At 37.5% G+C, this 19,269-nt stretch overlaps 1 protein-coding gene across 1 annotated transcript in view; it reads right to left on the bottom strand.

Moving 5' to 3' along the window:
• Positions 1 to 19,269, bottom strand: part of LOC6034073 (myosin-9) — a 95,458-nt gene that overhangs the window by 34,131 nt on the left and 42,058 nt on the right. Inside the window, exon 2 of the mRNA XM_001844396.2 lies at positions 9,924 to 10,123. The gene's annotated coding sequence lies outside the window, so the exon portion shown is untranslated. The remainder of the gene's footprint in view (positions 1 to 9,923; positions 10,124 to 19,269) is intronic.

The raw sequence follows: 19,269 nt of genomic DNA, 5'->3' as shown, positions 1-19,269 counted from the left end.
ACATGAGTTTTGAGGGGGTTAGTAAAAAAGTAAAAAAAAAAAGTTAAAATTACTTACAAAAATCGCTTTGAATTGTTTATGCTAATTTATTGTATGACAGTGTTGCCATATCGTCAAACCTAATGTCTCAAGGGTTGAGTAAAATATTTATTTTAAAAAATGTTTAAATTACTTTCTCAATTATTTTTTATCAAAAATTATCTATGACAGTGTTGCCAGATCTTCAAAACCTGTGTGTCATACGATTAATTTTGATATAAAAATACGTGAGAAACATGGCGTCAAAACAATTGTTGTAAATAATGTTAGTACACACAGCACACCTCACCTTGAGACATGAGATTTAATGATCTGGCAACACTGTCATACGATAATATTTTTATTTAAAAAAAACACGTGAGGATCATGGCGTCCGAACGATTTTGGTAAGAAAATATTTTTTACATTTTTAAAAAATATTTCACACAACCCACGACATATTAGGTTTGTTGATCTGGCAACACTGTCATACGATATTTTTTATAAAAAAAATACATGAGGATCAAACGATTTTTGTAAGTAAATAATTTCAACATATTTTTTTAAATAAATATTTCTCTCAAACCTTGAGATATTAGTAGGGTTAGTGAAATTTCACGATTTCCCGGACAGCGTGAAATCCGCGAAATTTGGCTTTTTTCGCGGAATCCCGTGAAATGTTATGTTTATGTGAAACTGTAACAATTTTTCTCAAAATATTTTATCAAATGTAATTGAGAATAAAAACAATCTTAAGAACTACTGTAGAATTAAGCGAGTGAATGCCCTTGTTCAATTACTAATATAGGGTTATTGAATTTTGACGATTTCGTGAAATTGTTGAAATTTATCAATTTTCTCTAATATTATTTTTCAATTAGGGCTGTTGCAAATATTTTTTTAAGTTTATAAAAATTGAAATTACGAGCCATGTTTTCAACATTTGAATGAAAAAAGTGTTTTAAATTACATTATACACCTGTCCAGTTGTTTTGCCATCATCAGTTTCCAAAATATCTAAATATTGACGAATTTTTTTGTTTTTGCAAAAAAAAAGTTTTTGCGGTGCTGTACACTGGAATTTTATTTAAAAAAATTCAAATACTTTTAATCCAGCCTTAAAATACTAAATTTGATTATAAATGCAGAAAAATGCGTTTTAGATTGTTTTCAGTTGAATTGACTTCTATTTTCTTTATAATTTTGAAAATTTTCGGAAAAAAATTTTTTTTGCCCCCTGATTTTTCGGACCAATTTTGAAGGGGGGGAGGGGGGGGGGGCATAAACTTTGAAAAATATTTGCAACGGCTTAAGATCATAATAAATATTTTAACCACAAAAACTTTTTAAGTAAATTTTATTAGTTTTCAATTGGAAAGCTTGATATGAACCATTTGAAGAATTGTTCAGATTTTTCAGTTTTTTTAGAAAATAACTAAATTTAGTACCTAATATTTTTATTCGCTGTGGTAAAACATTTATTACTTTTTTATTTGAAAGGTATAATTTCAAAAGAAATTAAAAGAATCAAGCTTTGTTTTATTCAAAATAAGATAAAGAATATTTTTATCTTTCAAATCACCATTTGAAAACATTTCATTTTTGATTCCCGTGAAAGTTAAAAACTACCACATTTTTTCTGTTATAATTTTTAATAAAAAATTATATTTCGTTAGCGAATCATATTATTTTTGGCTATTGATTTTAAATTGAGTTTTTGAAAAGAGAGATGAAAAAATAATAAAAATATTTTTAATGGGCTAAATTCCGTTGAAAATTTAAACTATTTTTCTCATTTTGGCTTGACAAGATTGTTAAATTTTGCTTTGATATGAAATTCAATAAAATGTAAACAGAAGCAAATCAGGGAAAACTTTATAGCTTTATTAGTCGAATATTAAAAAGCAGTTCAATAAATTAGAATACGCATGCCCTACATGTTGTATCAAAATATAAATAGAGCCCATCAGTCAACCAGGTGGAATTTTTTTTAGTGTTTTTTTTTGTTTATTGAAGAATAATATATAATGAAGCATAAAAAGTAGTTTCTGTGATTTCAGCATAAGATTTTCAGCATGATTTTAACATTTTTCACGTTCCGCGAAATTCGCGTGAAATTTTGTGTTTTGAAATTGAGGTCCCCGTGAAATTGGCTATTTTCGAGCGTGAAAAATCACTAAGCCTAGATATTAGGTATGATGATCTGGCAACACTGTCATACGATAAATTTGGTTTTAAATAAATACGTAAGAAAGATGGCGTCAAAACGAGTTTTGTAATTAATTTTATCATTTTTCTAATAAATATTTCATTCAACTAAAGTCCTTTTACATGACTAATGCTCACAATTAGTTTTATTTACTCCAAAAATAAAGCTCATATCGCAACAACTCGATCAACAAATCGACAATTTCCGCCACCATTTTTTCCTCTTTTTTCTGTTTTGTTTTGGATTACGTAGAATTCACGGTTTCGTAAACAGTGCCACCCGGTGCAGAAGCACACTGAAAAGATGGCGTGACATAAAACACCTCTCCCCAGTCTCTGGAGGTCGATTTGTGCACAAAATGGTATTTAAAAAATGTAAAAAAATGCGCACTAACATTTGGCATACAATGGCGCGTCGTCGTTTACACTAAATATCATTCCGAGTCTGGGCAGATGGGTAATCGTTCTATTGTTTCACCGCCGTTGATTTTCCCAACAGTCCCAAGACAACTTCATTGGAAGAGGTGAAGCTTGCGTGGAGATTAGGTGACTTACAAAATCACCGGACCGTGCAGAGTCTCCGTAAGAGGATCACCCTCATCAAGGGTAATAACTTTTCATTAAAAGGTTTGGGGTATTACCCAGATAGCAACCACTCGCGGTACGAGGGAGTCCTTACGAGAGTTATTGCCCAACTCATCCGCGATCACATAAATTTCACACTCCTGAACTGGCGACTACCTCAACTGTGTACTCGAAACCGGCGGCGACTTGCGGAACGAACACGACGCGAAACGCTGAACCCAAACTAAACTGCCTTGAAAGGTCATTCCGATCTCAACGAAACAAAAAAAAAATACACTGAGGTGTTGTACACATAGCCGCAAGTCACCGTAACTTTGGTGTCATGTCCAGTCCGGGGAACACCGTCTACACTACACAGACCATCGACGTCTCACCCCCAGAAGGAAGAAAAATTATGTCAAAACAAAATTTCGAGAAAATCCGATCCACAAAAGAAAAAAAAAGGAAAAGTGAAATTCTCCCTCGACACGGCCTTCAACCGCGACGGCGATCGCGCGACTTCCAGCAAAAGTTCAAAGAAGAGGGAAGTTGTGGCTCGATCGATCTCCGTAACGACACGTAATTTCATAGGCCGTTGGTGCCCGAAACCGTGCTTCGATGAATTGAAATGATTGACATCCGTTGGCGGTTCATCGAAAGAAAAAAAATGATGAATGATCATCATCGCAATCACATTTTTTTTTTTTTCGATGGGAAACGCCGCCGTTTCGTGACCATTGTTTCACCCGGGGGGAGTAGTGTGGTGTGTGCATCAATGGAGATTAATTATGTCATCTTTAAAAAATAACGAAAATTCCAACTCTAGACAAACGGCCCGTTGCACAATCTTCAACCGTGGAGGAGGTCGGATCCAGCGGCTGCTGCAATTATAAATGACCTTTCGGGCGATTTGGGGCTGTCGGCAGAGTTGAGATTGGACGGTCATGCAAGATCCCTTGCCCAAAGCGGGTCCAGAACGTATTATCAGCAACATGCGACCGACCTCCGCCGGTTGTGGCCCTTCTTATGTCATCGAACCCATGCTTCGATAAGCAACTAGTTTCCGATTGGATGCTGTATAGGAAGGCTTTGCGGAAAGACATGGTGGAGAATCAGTCTATGAAATCATAAAATTGAAAGTTAAACTTTAGGCTTACTAAAAAAATATTATTTTTACAATAAACTCAGTTATCATAAAACTAGTGTAAAATGCATTTTGAAACACTTTTATCATTCTAAAATTGAGATTATGGCTAGTTATTTCAAAAGAAATATTTGCATGGTCTTTATTCAGTTCGTTTGACGTTATTCCATTTCATATAAAAAAAAATGTTTTTTTCTTAAACAGTGCATTAACGATGCAATAGAATCCAATGTTTTAAAACGTTTTTGTAAAAATATAAATCATTATCTTTATCCTTTCTGCGAAACATTAAAGCACACAATGATTTAAAAAAATGTGCATTTCATCTTTGCAAATGTTTTAAAAATATAGCTGACAAAAACTGAAATTGAAAAATGGTTATCGAAGGAAGGTAATTGTGTGAAATAATTTCACAAACTATTTATTTGCTTTAAATATATTTTTTTGAGTTTCATAAATTTCTTTGAACACATTCCGTTTTTCTTTTTTTTTTTTTCAAAGATGATATTTTATTTTTTTTTTTTTTTGTTAGTTTTTGCATTCTTTCAAACATGAGGATTTTTTGAAAATGGGTTTGAAACATGAGCAGATCTTCAATATTTTTGTTCTTGTTTTCAAAATTCAAGTTAGTTTCCAATGAGCAAAATGAGCAGTTTTTGAAAATAAAAATAAAATCATCAGTTTTTTGATTGTTTTAAAATGTTTAAAACGATTTGTTTTTTTTTTTCGATTTTTTGAATTATAATCTGGGGGATTTTGCATCTTTTTGAACATTAATAGAACATTTAAAAACAAACGAGTTTCAACTTTTTTCTGTTAAAGTTTCTTGACTTTTTAAAATTAATCAATCAAGATTTCTTTGTTGTAAAAGAGAGATAGAAAAAACTCTCATTCGATGATTTTTGCATCAAAATATCAGAGAGTGCAACGACCGTTACTATAGCTTGTAAATTCTCTTATTTTATCTCGTGATTGCCAAGAACATTCTCTTTCTATCACTCCTTCCCTTTTCTTCGTTCACACACACTCACCGAAGATTCTTGTGTGTTATCAGAAAAACGCAATGAAACAATGCGAGAAGGGGATTGCGAATCGACCACACAGTACGTCCCGTTAAACTGCGTTGGAAAATGTTGTCTTGTGGCGGCTTTTGTGGCAACGCTCTGTTGAAGGGGAGCTGATTGTAAATGTGAGACTGGCAGATTAAAAGAGTCTCTCTGGATTTTGCTGAGGTGAGAATTTGGCCTTGGGCTTGATAATTGTCTCCGTTGAGAACTGAAAGTATGACATTTTTACAGCCCTGACTGGGAGGGTTTGCGTTTGATACATACAGGAACATTTAAAAAAATATTATTTAAATAACATTTTTAGTGAGGTTTTGTATAACCTTAAAAAGGGAAGAGGATAATAAATGGTAATAAAAATGCTTCAAGTATTTGTAAATTGTTGCGAATGCATAAAAAAAATATGCTGTGAAAATTTTTATCTTTCTACAAACATAAATACAAAATTCAGACGTTTGTGCAAGGATGCCAGTAAGTTGGATATTAAAGAGGAAACATAATATTCTTGAAATTTAGCAATGGTTCAATAAAGGATGAGAACCACTGCAGTGAGGAAAAATTTGGCAAAAAACGGACCTTATTGATGCAGGTCAATTAAAACTTTTCTTATGCGAAAAATTCCAAGGAATCGATTGGTGATAGTGAAAATTCGCGGAAATTTGCGTAAGGCTCGATTTACCCTGGTTTTGACCGCTTTTTGCCTCAATTTTTACCACTGTGTCCTTAATTATAGTTTTTTCGAGTTAAAAGATTATGGTTAATATTATAACACCGGAAAAAATTACTATTTACCAGTGTTGCAAAAGAGTGATAGAAAAGCTATCAATAGATTATCTCTGCACCAAAAATATCCGAGAGTATAGCGGCAGTCACTATAGCTTGTGAGATCTCTTCTTGTGTCTCGTGATTCCCAGCGATGCCATTCTCTCTCTATCACTCCTTCCTTTTTTCCTCGACTATGCGCTCTCACCGCTGAGTCTCTCAATCTCTCCGAAAACTGCAATGAGAGAACGCGAGATGGCGATTAGGAGCCGACCACGCATGACGCCCCTTCAAAATGCGTTTGCAAAATTGGTTTTGTGGCGACTTTTGTGGTTAAACGCTGTTGCGGTAGGATGTTCGTGGAAGCGAGAATGAGAGAGAAAAGGAAAATGTCAATCGCGAGTGGGTAAACACGAAAACGTGTTCGGCTATGTTCGGCGCTGAGAGTTTCAATGAAGAGAGAAGAGCAGTTGTATTTGAGGCATGAATATTCAGGCGAGATAATTGTAGTTGCTGAGAGCTGATATTTTGATATTTTAACAACCCTGCTATTTACTAAATGTTAACTTTTAAAGACGCGATCAACTAAATAAAAAATTAACTAAGTCAAAAAGGAAATGAATGTTTTTCTAGGGTACGTTGCTTCATAAAATGTTTTAATATCGCAGAAAAATAATTTAAACCTATAATTTAAACGATGCTTTTAAAAATAATTTTCAATTGCAAATTTGTTTTTGCATCTAAAAATTATTTTTAAAATCAAGTTTGACAATTTTCCAAACAATTGGTATCAGATTTTGCACCATCGTAAACTCTAGCGCAAAAGATACCTTTTCCAGTCCCCAAAACATGAAAAAAATCGTAAATTTAAAAAAATAAGTATTTTAAGCATTATTTTTTTGTGATGAAAAGTTAAATAGAAAAACAGGGTAAATTTTTCCCGTGAACTATTTTTTTTTAACTTTTCTAATTATAACCAATAAAAAAAATGAAATTTATTAGAAAATCTGTTCTCAAGTTAAAATTTTTTGATTGTCTCATGCCCATTTTGTATAGCCATTCCTCAAATTTCTATGGAGCCTTGTATGGAATAACTAATGACGCAAAATGGCATTTTTTGACATAGGGAATACATGGACAAACTATTTTTTTCGATAAAATGCGCCGTTTGTTAACCAATATATTTTTATTTTTAAAAAAGAAGCTGTTTTTTTTTTGAGGAAGTGTTCATATTAAAAAAAAAATGCAGAAGCTCCAATGTTCAACCATTTTTAAATTTTGACTATGAAAATCAAACAAACTGTTTCTGAGAAAGAGGAGAATTTTTTTTTTGGAAAATTAAATTTTCTTAATGTTTTCCAATGAGCCTTAATTTTCAACAGACGATATATTGGCAACTGTTGGTCCGATTCTCAATGTTAAAAAATTAAACCTTTGTGAAATTTTCCAATGCTTCGAATAAAAATATTTTGAAAAACCCTGACCTCAAACTTATTTTAAAAAAAAATAAAAGGAGAGAGAATTTTACTTTTTGTAAACATTGATCGATCGGAAAATCTCTTCTCAAGATAAATACAGATTTTTGAATAATAACATACCATTTCTGTATAAACAACTGCCAACATTATATGAAGACCTGTATGGACGAACCAAAAATGCAAAATGGATTCTTTGCTCAGAGGGAAACTACCCAGAAAGGTTCAGCCAAATCAACAAATATGAAAAATTAAAATTGCATGGAATCGGCCGATTTCGTCGATAACTCATAAATAAATAGATATGAATGAATATGAAATAATTTTAACCAAATTCTTCTATTGAATGCGTTGAAAGAACTTTTATATAAAAAATAAGTTATTTTGTGTAACCGTTCGGAACCTCACTCGTGAAGGTTACCGCGATTTACGCGATTTGTTTTCCGTTTAATGTAAAAGTTGGGAAGTGTTCGCGTGTCAAGTGTTTTGTCTCCGGTAAACGACCCAGCAAGTGACGTCCACCAAGAACGCAGCCAGCAGAAGCTTCCGAAACCGACCAACAGAGGACCTCGTCGACAGTGGGCGGTAGAGAGGTGACATGACGGTAGGTTGGGAGGTCAGGGAAAAGGCGCGGAAAGAGGAGGGGAAAGACGAAGACCGTCAACCGCCAAGGACTCCTCAAGACTCGTCCATTTGCCCGGAAAGAGTCATAGCGAACAGTTGGACCGCTACAAATCCACTGTTTCGCCAAGTAGTGTCAGTGCACGGCCACGGCCGTGAGTGATAGTGCCAGCGGGAACCAGGAGTGTTTGAGACCGCTGAAGGACATCAGGTATGTCCACCAAACCCGCCAGTTTGCCAACCCTAACGACCCCATCCGCCTAACCAACAAAACCAACCGTCATGGCTCACCTAACCTCAAACATCACCTTCAGGACCCCTCGTACCTCACGTTAAGTGCCAGTTCGGCACCGCCTCGCAACAACCGTGTCGAGGACACCAACCGGGGACTCGCCGCAACCATTGAGTCACCCCCAGAATCCAGTCCGCAGCCGGACGTAGACCCGCGCCGTACCTGCGCCTCATCCGGGTATTCTGGACACCCTCGATGGTGCTCCGAAGGTCGTAGGACGCAACCAACCACGACAGAGGGCATGACGACAAGAACCGGAACGAGTGGGACCATTGTACGACCGCAACCGGCCGAGTACGCCGCCAAGACCACACCCAGGAGGCTGCGCCGTGATACGGCGAGTGCCAAAACAACAACAAGCGGTTGCGCCGCGTGGTGGCGAGTAGCAGAAGCAACAGGAGGAGAGGAAGCGACGTCACCGGAAGCAGTGTCAGAGTACGGGGCCCCGAGAAGAAGGAAGAGCAGAGAGAAGGTCAGATAGCTTTAAGAAAGTGGGAGGAAATAGAGAAGAGTTCGATCGAAGTTGTGGAGTTTTCACTGGATTCCGACGCATTTCCCAGCTTACCGCGATTCAGGACCGCAGGCATGCCGACCCTGAGGCTACATGAGGGAGTCTCGGTAGCGCTCGTGAGCCGGTGGTAACCCGACAGTTACATTTGAATAAAATCCTTACAGATATGTATCGAACAAAAACGTAGCAAGTCATCAAATATTGAAGGAAGAACTTCAAAACCACGTGCAGTCACCCTGTCTCGAAAAAGGGAAAGGGAAGCAAAAACCCAATTACCACTCGCACGTTGGTTACGGTCCAGCATCCTTTCAGCGAGCCGCGGTCACGAGCGTTGATAAATAGTATCAACTTCTTTTGTGTCCGCGCCTGCAGTTGCCACTCATGTTGGCCCAATTGGATTTCGTTGTACTACCCTTCTTTACCCTCTTGCAAGAGTTCCAAAGCCATCAACACTTTAACGGCGCACACTTTTATCGCCAAACTCGTTGAAAGTTTTATTTTGTTTCGAAAAGCGTGTCGCTTTAGAGTAGCTCCGGGGCTGCTGCCCAGTTGGTGTCAGAAGTTGCTCTGCGACGAGATTACCCCGAAAGTGTACTCCCCGATGCAACACTTGCACCAATTAAAAGTCTCTTGGACGACTTCCCGGCGGCAGCAACTCATACTCGTACCGGGTATTTCCACAGATGTGTGTCTGGTATAATTATGCACCTATTATGCACTTCAACGAGCTGTTGTGCTGTTCAGTTCGCCACCCCGGAATAAGAAGCTGGCGACGACAGACTCAAGGACCTTCCAGCGAGTCACGTACGGTTGAGAGAGGCATATGGGAGATGCGTCCAAGGAGATACTTCCACGGAGTCAACGAGCTCATAATTCGACGTGACAGGTGAGATATGATGGAAAATTTTCCGGTAGATTCCCAAACTTGGTAATTTAAGATTGCTTTAACGGGTTTGTTGTTTTTCGGACTCAACTCAACTCGACAGTAATCTAAGCTGAACGGAAACGGTAACGCCGATTGCTGAATCATGCAACTCCATAATCCACAGATCAAGCTCGATGTCTCAATCATTAGGCGGCTAGACGACGACGTGGACGACGATGACCTTTAAGGCCGCGCTTAATATCTCTAACTTCAAGTGTGTATCGCGCGGACCCAAAGTGCGTAATGATATCCCCGGCTTTCAATGAGTACTGTGCGAATCGCGGTAATTAATTCCCCCACCACTTGGCTTTTCGGTTAGCCCTTACATGGCAGTCTCACCTTTCAAATTAATCTTCAGAGTAGCAGCTGCCGCGGTGTGCCTGGCCTGACATCAAAACGAGCTCCGCGGAATTAGCCAGGCGTTCGAGCGGCGAGGTGTCCTCCGACGGGTGCCGTATAAGGGCAACTCGGCAGGAGCGGTCAGATTCACCGCGTGGCGATTGGGTCAAGTTGATTGAACCTGTGCCCTGGTGTTGCTCCTAGAAGAAGAAAAAGAAGAAACGTTTTGTTAGGATCGAAGGATACGCGGGCATATCTGCAAGCGAATTTATAACACAAAAAAAACGAGAATTTATTGGTGCTTCCGACAGAGATGTATCATTATGCAGAATGCATTCAAATGTGGTCCGCAAAAGAGCCATAAAAAGCAGGGGAAGGTGGGAACGAGGTCACTCTGTCTAGTTCAGGCGTGTTCCGGTTTGGGGATGTTTGCCACTTTGTCGCACGATAAGATTGGTACAGTCGTCAAAAATTAAATACTATTTTGGTATTAATTTGATATTGATATTTCGAGTCTGCATAAAAAAAATATGAACAATAACCTGTGTTAATATTTAATTTTTATCCAGCCATTTTCAAATTACCCCACCTACAGCTTCCGGCGAATGAAACGATCCGATGAGCATGTTATGTGGTTTGAAAAGAAATGTCAGTTTCATTGTCCGATCTGCAGCCATAGTTCAGTTGCACCAAATAATTTTAAATTATTCAGTGAATACATCTTTAAATTTATTTTTTGAGCAATTCGCTACGCTAATTTTATAAAATTATCCTTCCCTCCCTACAACGGTCTGATAGCCGAGCGAGCAAAGGCGCCAGTCCTCTCTGCGGGTACTGGGTTTGAATCCCGTTGGATGCTACTTTTTTGTGTGCAGAAAAACTGTACAATGTTTAATATTATGGGACTTTTCTCACATTTTTTTTATGTGCACTGATTTTTATTTAAATTGACTTTTTATTACAAAAAGTGATTCTGACAAACTTTACCACCTTCGGTTTATGTGTTTTTTTTTTAATATGTTTAAGTGGACAAAAGGGCCAAAAGTTATAATGTTTTAAGAACGTTGGTTTTCGCCAAGTTGTGGATTTCTGAAAAAAGTATTTTTTTCTGAAAGTAACGAAAATTCTCCCGGAAAATAAATAAAAACATTTTTGGAAGTATAATAGAATTTGGATTAAAAAAGTACTTTTTGTAGATGCTTGATAAAATGCGCTGGTTTCCAGTTGAAGACCATTATAAAGTTATTTTTTTTACAGATATTTGGTCGCTTAAAAAAAATAATGTCCATCCTCGTCCATCTCTGAAAAAAATATATTTAAAAATCTGAGAAAATTCTCTTGAATTTCTTTTTGGACATTTTTGATCCAACCTTTGGTTCCTAAGATATGACCAAATAATAACAATGACAAAAAATGAGTTTTTCTAAAAGCTAACCATTTGGTCCTCAATTCTCAATCGATGATATCTTGGAAACTATTGATCCGATTTTGTATAATAAAACTGAAACCAGTGTGATATGTTATTATAACTTTGACATTTTTTTTCAGATTTTTAATCACGCTTAAATTTCAAAAGGACGACACTTTTTTCTTAAATTGCAAATCATAAAATGGCTTTAGCTCGAAAAAGGTACAATTTATCATTTATCACTAAAGTATTTTTTAAATCCAAATTCAATTTTACATAAAAAAATGTGTATGCCTTTTGTCCACGAAAACGTAAAAAAAAAATCAAAGAGAATAAAATTTTACAAAATCGAAAATCATTTAGCTTTTTTTTACGAATAGTCCTAATAACAATTTTGCAAAATGGCAAATTTTACCTGAGAAATCAAAGGACAATCTTTCATCTAAATTTAAAAAATACAAAAATTCAAAACAGAAATTCTGGAATACTACTTTAAATCAAAAAATCAAAGAGAATAAAATTTTACAAAATCGAAAATCATTTAGCTTTTTTACGAATAGTCCAAATAACAATTTTGCAAAATGGCAAATTTTACCTGAGAAATCAAAGGACAATCTTTCATCTTAATTTAAAAAATACAAAAAAAAAACAGAAATTCTGGAATACTACTTTATTGGAAATATCATCAAATATAAAAAAAATCAACCAAATCTACAGTCTTCAACAATTCATGAATAACCCACCGTCTTTTCTAGAGGAAAAGATGAAATCCCAGTAAATCGTTTCGGTAAGTGTTCGGTCCTACCAGGTTGGGTCGTCTTTTCGCCAAATCTATTATTCAGTAGATAATCTCACGCACCTGCCCCAACAAGATCCTTTCCACCGGGCGTAGAGACTAAACAAAATAAAACATAGAAAAAGCAGACACAGTCATGAAGTGCTAATGTAAACACATTGAGTCGGATAAGGAGACGCTGACAGGTAAAAGGCAAACACACACAGTTCTTCCTGGAACGACTCGGTACGACCTTGAGCTTGTCCGGAACTCGTCGTCGAGGGGTTCACTCGGAAGGAAAAGCGTTTTATGAGCAGCTGAGATAAATGAAGCAAGATTGCCGCTGCCAGACTGGTTTAAGCCTGCCAGAATGGCAGATATTGTCCGGAACGTAAAGTTTTACGACACGGATCCAATCGGTTGAAACTTCCAACGGCGTCATTTTCAATTTGTGCACGTCGGAATAAATAATAAATCTGTTTCAACCGATCCTTTGCTCGACATATCCTCGAAAGGTTCCCCGAAAAGAGAAACTTTGAAACCCGTAGCTTGCTCCGAGATTTCCAAGTGCATACAGAGTAGGTGAAAGCCCGCAACATTGGTGCGGGCTGCGCACACGGATCACGATTCACCCCCCGAGTTGCCACCACGATGTGACCTCAATATCCAGTGAACGACGCGAGGCCAGCCGCAGAAAGACGGAGAGTAGTCTGTGCCGCCGAGAAACGCATTCGAAACCATGTCAATTCGTCTTGGCCGCAGCTAGGCGAGAGAGAATGAGAGATCTTTGTGATACAGTTGGAGCTTGGCAAGTTTGGAGATTTATAGTAGTAGTAGTGAAAATACTTGGTATTACAGGTATTACAGATATTAGGTTATTATCAAATCTATATGGGAATCATATATTGAATCTGTAAAGAAATACTGCGGACATATCTGAAGTATACCACGGAATATCTTTTGAATTTCAACTGAGTCAACCGTAAAGATCCACTTCAACCAAACTACCCGAGAGATCACTGTCACAAAACGCATCCATTCTCTCTGACCGCTCCTGCCACCATCAATCGTCCGGGGTGTAAAAAAGTGAACTGAAACATGGCCAAGACGACGACGACGGCGTCGTAAAGTAAAACTTCACGAAAGTGGATTAAATTTCAATTAACAGTCCCTTTCTCCCCTGATACTGTCCAATATAGTGGACACCGTTACGGATGCGATGTTTTCTTCTCGGCGGCGCTTGTTGACGCATGTGGCGCTAATAAATCAATGCACATTTGCATGCAACAGCCGCAGAATCCATTGGGGATCGTGTCCATATGAGAGCGGAAGGGAAGGGAAAGTTTCTCTCTCAAGTGGACGAAAAAAAATACGCTGTCACACCATCAATAAGCACAAATCCGGGATCGGGACCATGGTAAATCATGCCGGTTCGACTTTTAGCCAGATAAATCAAATTGCAAAACAATGACACACAGAGCGTATTCAGCGGGTGTCAGTCGCCGCAAGATAAATGGTGGATCGGAGCACGTTCCATACGGAAGGACGCGATTCGGCTTGATTGAGCGGGACTACGATGGAGGACAACCTTGTCGTGGATCTGTATGCGGTGTTCAGCAAGATTTACTTCTGGATGTTATTAATGAGGATCTTAGTGAAGACACATGTATGAGATGAAACTCAACGGAGTTGATATAAGTAATACACTCGAACGAGAATTGTCAGAATCTCTGACTACACGGAGGAAAATCAGTTCCCGAAATCGTGAACAAGAAAGTGTTCAAATTTCATGGTAGATTTTAAAAACGTACCAAGGAATTTGAACACTTTGTTCGTGGTTCCGAAATTCATGAACGCTTGTTCACGATTTTGGGAACTGATTTTCTTCCGTGCTTTCCTCCGAGCTCCGTTTCCCGATATTTCGCGATATGATGGCGTACTCAAAATTCCGAACAAACATATTTTTCATTAAAAAATATACAAAATGCATTGTTGTTAATCGATAAAATTTTCGTTGATAATATTATCGTCTAACAATAACGATTATGATTATCGTTATTTCGATAACTTTATCGGCAATAATCTTATGGCGCGTGGTCGTAAAAAATATTCGGAGTGAAAAGTGATTTTTTTTGTGTGTGCCTTTTGTTTCGCATTTTTGTCGTGTATTGTGTGCTGCGAGGAGAAGATTGCCCTCTGAAAATGCAGCGTCATCAGTGTATAATTGACAAAAAGAGCGCGTGGTCGTAAAAAATATTCGGAGTGAAAAGTGATTTCTTTAGTGATTTTCAAAGCCCTTCCTATATCATCGTTGATCGGAAGGCACGGCGTCGGGTGGATTGTGTTTAAATTTTTCGAATAAGGTTTTATTTTTTTGTGGTGAAAAAGCCATTTCTATATAATGAACGAAAGACGCACTGACAATTTGGATCGTTGAGTTAATAGTGGAGCAAATAACTGTGTGTGAGTGAGTTTGTGTGTTAACCAGAAAGACCTTCCCATAGCATCGTTGCTCGGAAGGCTCGCCGACGGGTCTGTTATGGAAGTCCTCTCCATAGCGTCGTAACGCGGGAGGCATCGAAAAGCCATTACCTTATCCTACTAACCCAAAAAAAAAATTAATCACGAGATGCTTGAAGGAGATGCTGTGGATTCAACGGTCTCAAGCGGTATCAACAAGTATATAGCGAAAAACTATGTGCTTGATGAGTCTGCAACTTCAACTATCGGACTAACATTCCTCCCTTTCATTGAACTGTAGGCTTTTTGGGAAGGCGCCGGTATTGACTAATAAAGTAGGGATCTTCAGAGGTTAAACAGTGAACGGATGGTTGGCTCCCACTGATTTTTGATTCATTGTTTAACTTCAGCTGATCTGTCAATAACGGAGTAGCAGCTCATTGGCAGTCAACCATGCTCATGCTCACTTTATCGGCAATAATCTTATCGCCGATAATGAACGATAACTCATTTTAATAATCTTTGTTAAATCGACTTAATTCAACCATATCATGTTCGATTTTCAATGCTTTCACTAAAAATATATTTTTTGAAAATGTAGTAAGTTTTAAAAGCATAAATACTTAAAATTGTTCACGATATACAGAATACTTCCGAAAGTACTAAAATTTTCATAATTCGAACAATCGGTATCAAACGAAGCGAATTTTTGTATGCTTTTTCACTTTATAAGAGTTGTTAGGAAAATACTAAAATTTTCACAAAATACCGTATTTTTTCGCAAATACTCAAATTTTCAAAATTTGCAAGAAGCGAAGTTTTGTATGCTTTATTATAGTTTTTGTTTGCTGAAAATACTAGAATTTTCGCAAACCACAGTATTTTTCCGAAATGCTTATATTTTCAAAATACTCAAGTAAGCAAATTTTAGTGATTTACAAAAAAAATTAGTAAAAATGCATTAGAAATTTCACATCCATTGCGAATTTTAAAACTCAGAGTATTTTCGAAAAAATCGATATTTTTGAAAAATTTGAATATTTCAACAAAAAAAAAACACGAGTGAGTGAGTGAAAATGCATACCAAATATAGCATCGTTTGAAACACACATTGTAAATTTTGAAAATTTGAGTGTTTTCGAAAAATACGTTGTTTAGTGAAAATTTTAATATTTTCGAAAAAAAACTTTTGTAAAGTGATAAAGCATTAAAAAAATCGCTTCATGGATACCTATATCACAAATTATAAAAATTTGAGTATTTTATAAAAATACGGTATTTTGAGAAAATTTGAGTATGTTCCAAAATATAAACTCTAGTAGAGTGAAAAGCATACAAAATTTGGCTTTTTTATACTCATATTGAAAATTTGAAAATTTTAGTGCTTTCGAATAAATACGGTGTTTTGTGAAAATTTTAGTCATTAACAAAAAAACTCTGATAAAGTGAAACCCCATACAAAATTCTACTTCGTATGTCACCCATAATGCAAATTATAAAAAATTTAAGTATTTTCGAAAAAAATACAGTATTATGGGAAAATTTTAGTATTTTTCACAAAAAAACTCTAAAGGGAGAAAAAAGCTTACACATTTTGATCCGTGATATACCCATATTACAAATTATAAAAAATTACGGTATTTTGTGAACAAATTTGAGTATTTATATTTTGATTTTCAAAAACAACTCAACAACAAACAACGTTAGCAACCTTGAAAATAGTTTAAAAAATTGTACTATTTTGCGTTACTCAACTGTAATTTTTATCACCTCAGGACCATTTCACGCAAATCGATTAGGGGTCGGGGCAACTGCTGTGTGAGTTGCGTAGAATTACCCATTTAGAATTTATCGATTCAAGATGGCGGCCAACATGGTGGTGATGAAATATTTAGAAAATGGATTTGCTAATATAATAGGCAAACAACCAACTCAAATTTGGTGTTAAAAGTAAAAAATAATATAAAGATTATTTTGTTGTTTATATGTGATTCGTATATCCGAAGTCCCATCCAAACCTTCGTATAATTGAACTTCGGATAATATATTCATTTTAGATTCAGATAGTTTCGAGAGTAACGAGTATTTCGTTCAGTGTATTTTCGCGACAAACAAAATACCATTTCTCACTAAAAATAACAAATCGCTCATACTTGAACGTTGTGCTAAGCCACCTGTGCCCGCTTCGCCGGCCAGAAACTCCCCAGAGCTAGACCGGAAAATGAGCTCAGCCGCGGCTCGGCCACAAAAGCAACTATAAAAGAAAACCTAATTAGAGTTTAAATCTACCTTTTCCACCACTCGGCAAAACGCCCACAACTCCCCGCGTGTCCCGTACGGACGTTGGCGTGATTCCGGACTGAAAGTCCGGGAAGCCCTCGTTGTCGTCTTCAACGGCGGCGCGGCGTACTGTAGCGGGAAAATGGAAACGATTTTAATTGGGTCTTGCTGGAGCTAGCTTTTCCACTTTCGGGTAGCTTTTCGATCGAACAGGTGGCGGCGCGGTTCTTGCGGTGCTCGGATTACACCCAATGGGCTTTGAACAAGTCGCTATTAATTAGGTAAGGGAATTCGAACTTTTAATAGGACAGAACGTGGCGGCCAACTTTCTCCATTAAGGTTAATTATAGACCACTCTCTAGCATGATTATTCAACAGAGTGTTTGTGGAACGCCCCCTCCTCCTCTGTATTCGCAAACCAGAGCAAAATGTTTAATTCAATTTTGATTATTCAAAATCGCAAACAAGACCCGCATTCACGGAGACCTCTGCGGCGCTTAATGCAATCTGGTTAGAGCCCGAGAGATGAGACGATCGTAACGCCCCTCGGCGGCCGCGACGACGCCACGGTAACGATAAGCATTATGATAATGATCGCGCTGTGTGAATCGCACCGGTTACGGCATGACTCACTAACCACTTCATTATCTGCGAACTAGCCAGCCAGCAGGTCGCCTGGATGGTTGAATGGTGAGAGAAGTTGGCGTTCTTCTGCATTTTGATCAGAACTGCAACGGACTTATGTAAGCGAAGCGATGTAACGATCCCCCAGAAGGTCTCTAACTTTATGGTCGAGTTGACCGAGTTTCGAAAAAAGAAGCTCATCTACCCAGTACCGAGAGACCTTCAGCCGACGATATACCTCGCTCCGGAAGTCTCGTTCAAGCCGCCGTGTTTTACATCATGTGAATCCGCATGTAAAACAGTAAAAGTGCAACGAAAAAAAAAGATCTGCTTTTTTCTTTTGCAACATTGTTACGCCTCAAGTGGTCGAACTCCGCTGCTGCTCCTCCTCCTCCGCCATCGATCGCGCTATTATGAGAAAATAATAACCAATACGGTGCGCCACCCCCAACCTCTCCCTCTCACCAACCCGAAAAAGGAAATGGCAATTTCCAATTAAAGCTCGACGTGGTTGATGGACGAGAGCCACTCACCCCGGGCGGCGATCGCCGATGGTAGCCGCACGCAAATTACCTCTGATGAATATTCAATGCGATTGGCCACCACCGTGACCAACCTGCTACAACCACCTTTCATCGGGGAGTCCCAAAGTTGGTATCACAATTCCCATGCGTCCGTGGACGTCTTAATCGAGAGAGCTCACTCGCTATGAATGGATTTTGTAGATTGGACCAGTTTCGCCGATGATCATCAACAATGGCGCGCGTGAGGAGTTCAGCAGACTTCGCTCCCACGCGTCAGCATACAGCGCGAGGGGGTAGTAGCAATTTATGAAAACAATGGACCAGGATCATGTTGCGGATAATGGGGGATTGACCATTTACGGACTGTTTACTCTTTTTTTTTGCTTGCATGTGATGGTGCTTTCGAGAAAAGGCTATTAACTAGATAGGGATCTGGCGGGATTTAAGGTGATCGCGTATATTATGGTAGCAGTTCCGTTAGCAAACAGGTAGCGTTTGGCAGCAATTAGTATATCTTGATTGTGGAGCTACAATGTATACAACTTGTTGAAAACAAAACATTTATAGAATAGTCCGCGAATTTAAAAGTAAGCTCGAAGGTCTTATGTCTTTAGGATAGATATTCTGATCAATTTATTGCCTTGAGAAGAGTTTTAGATATTGCATAGGACCTCTCATAAAAAATAGCTTTATTCTAGAAAAAATTACGAGTTTTTTAAATTCGACTTATCACACATATGGATTCTCTGACAACTTACAAAAAATCAGAAAAAGTTGCCCCGAACCCTATTCAATTTGCGTGAAACTTTACCCTAAGAGGTTATTTTGGTCTCTGATCACAAATCCATGGCCCATTTCTCGATAACTCGTAACAGAGGTACGAATCTCCCAGATTAACAACGATAAAATTAGCATCAAACGATAACGATAATGATTATCGTTATCGTTATTTTGATAATATTATCAGCGATCATCTTATCGCCGATAACGAACGGGAACTCATTTAAGAAATCTGTCTAAAATCGACATAATTCAACTATATCATGTTAAATTTTCAATGCTTTCACTGAGAATATTTGTTAAAGTAAGTTTCAAAGTATAACTCACAATTGTTCACAAAATACATTGTTCGAAAGTACACAAATTTTGAGATTTGAGATTTCTAAAAAAAACTGTCCAAGTGATTTATGGATGGTCCCATACCGTATATTTTCAAAAATACTCAAATTTTCAAATGAGCAACATGTATATCAAACGAAGCGAATTTTGTATGAT

Source organism: Culex quinquefasciatus, chromosome 3 (genome assembly GCF_015732765.1).
Source record: "Culex quinquefasciatus strain JHB chromosome 3, VPISU_Cqui_1.0_pri_paternal, whole genome shotgun sequence".
Classification (NCBI taxonomy): Eukaryota; Metazoa; Arthropoda; class Insecta; order Diptera; family Culicidae; genus Culex; species Culex quinquefasciatus.
Note: the sequence above shows the minus strand (reverse complement) of the source record. Positions and strands in the feature narration are given on the sequence as shown.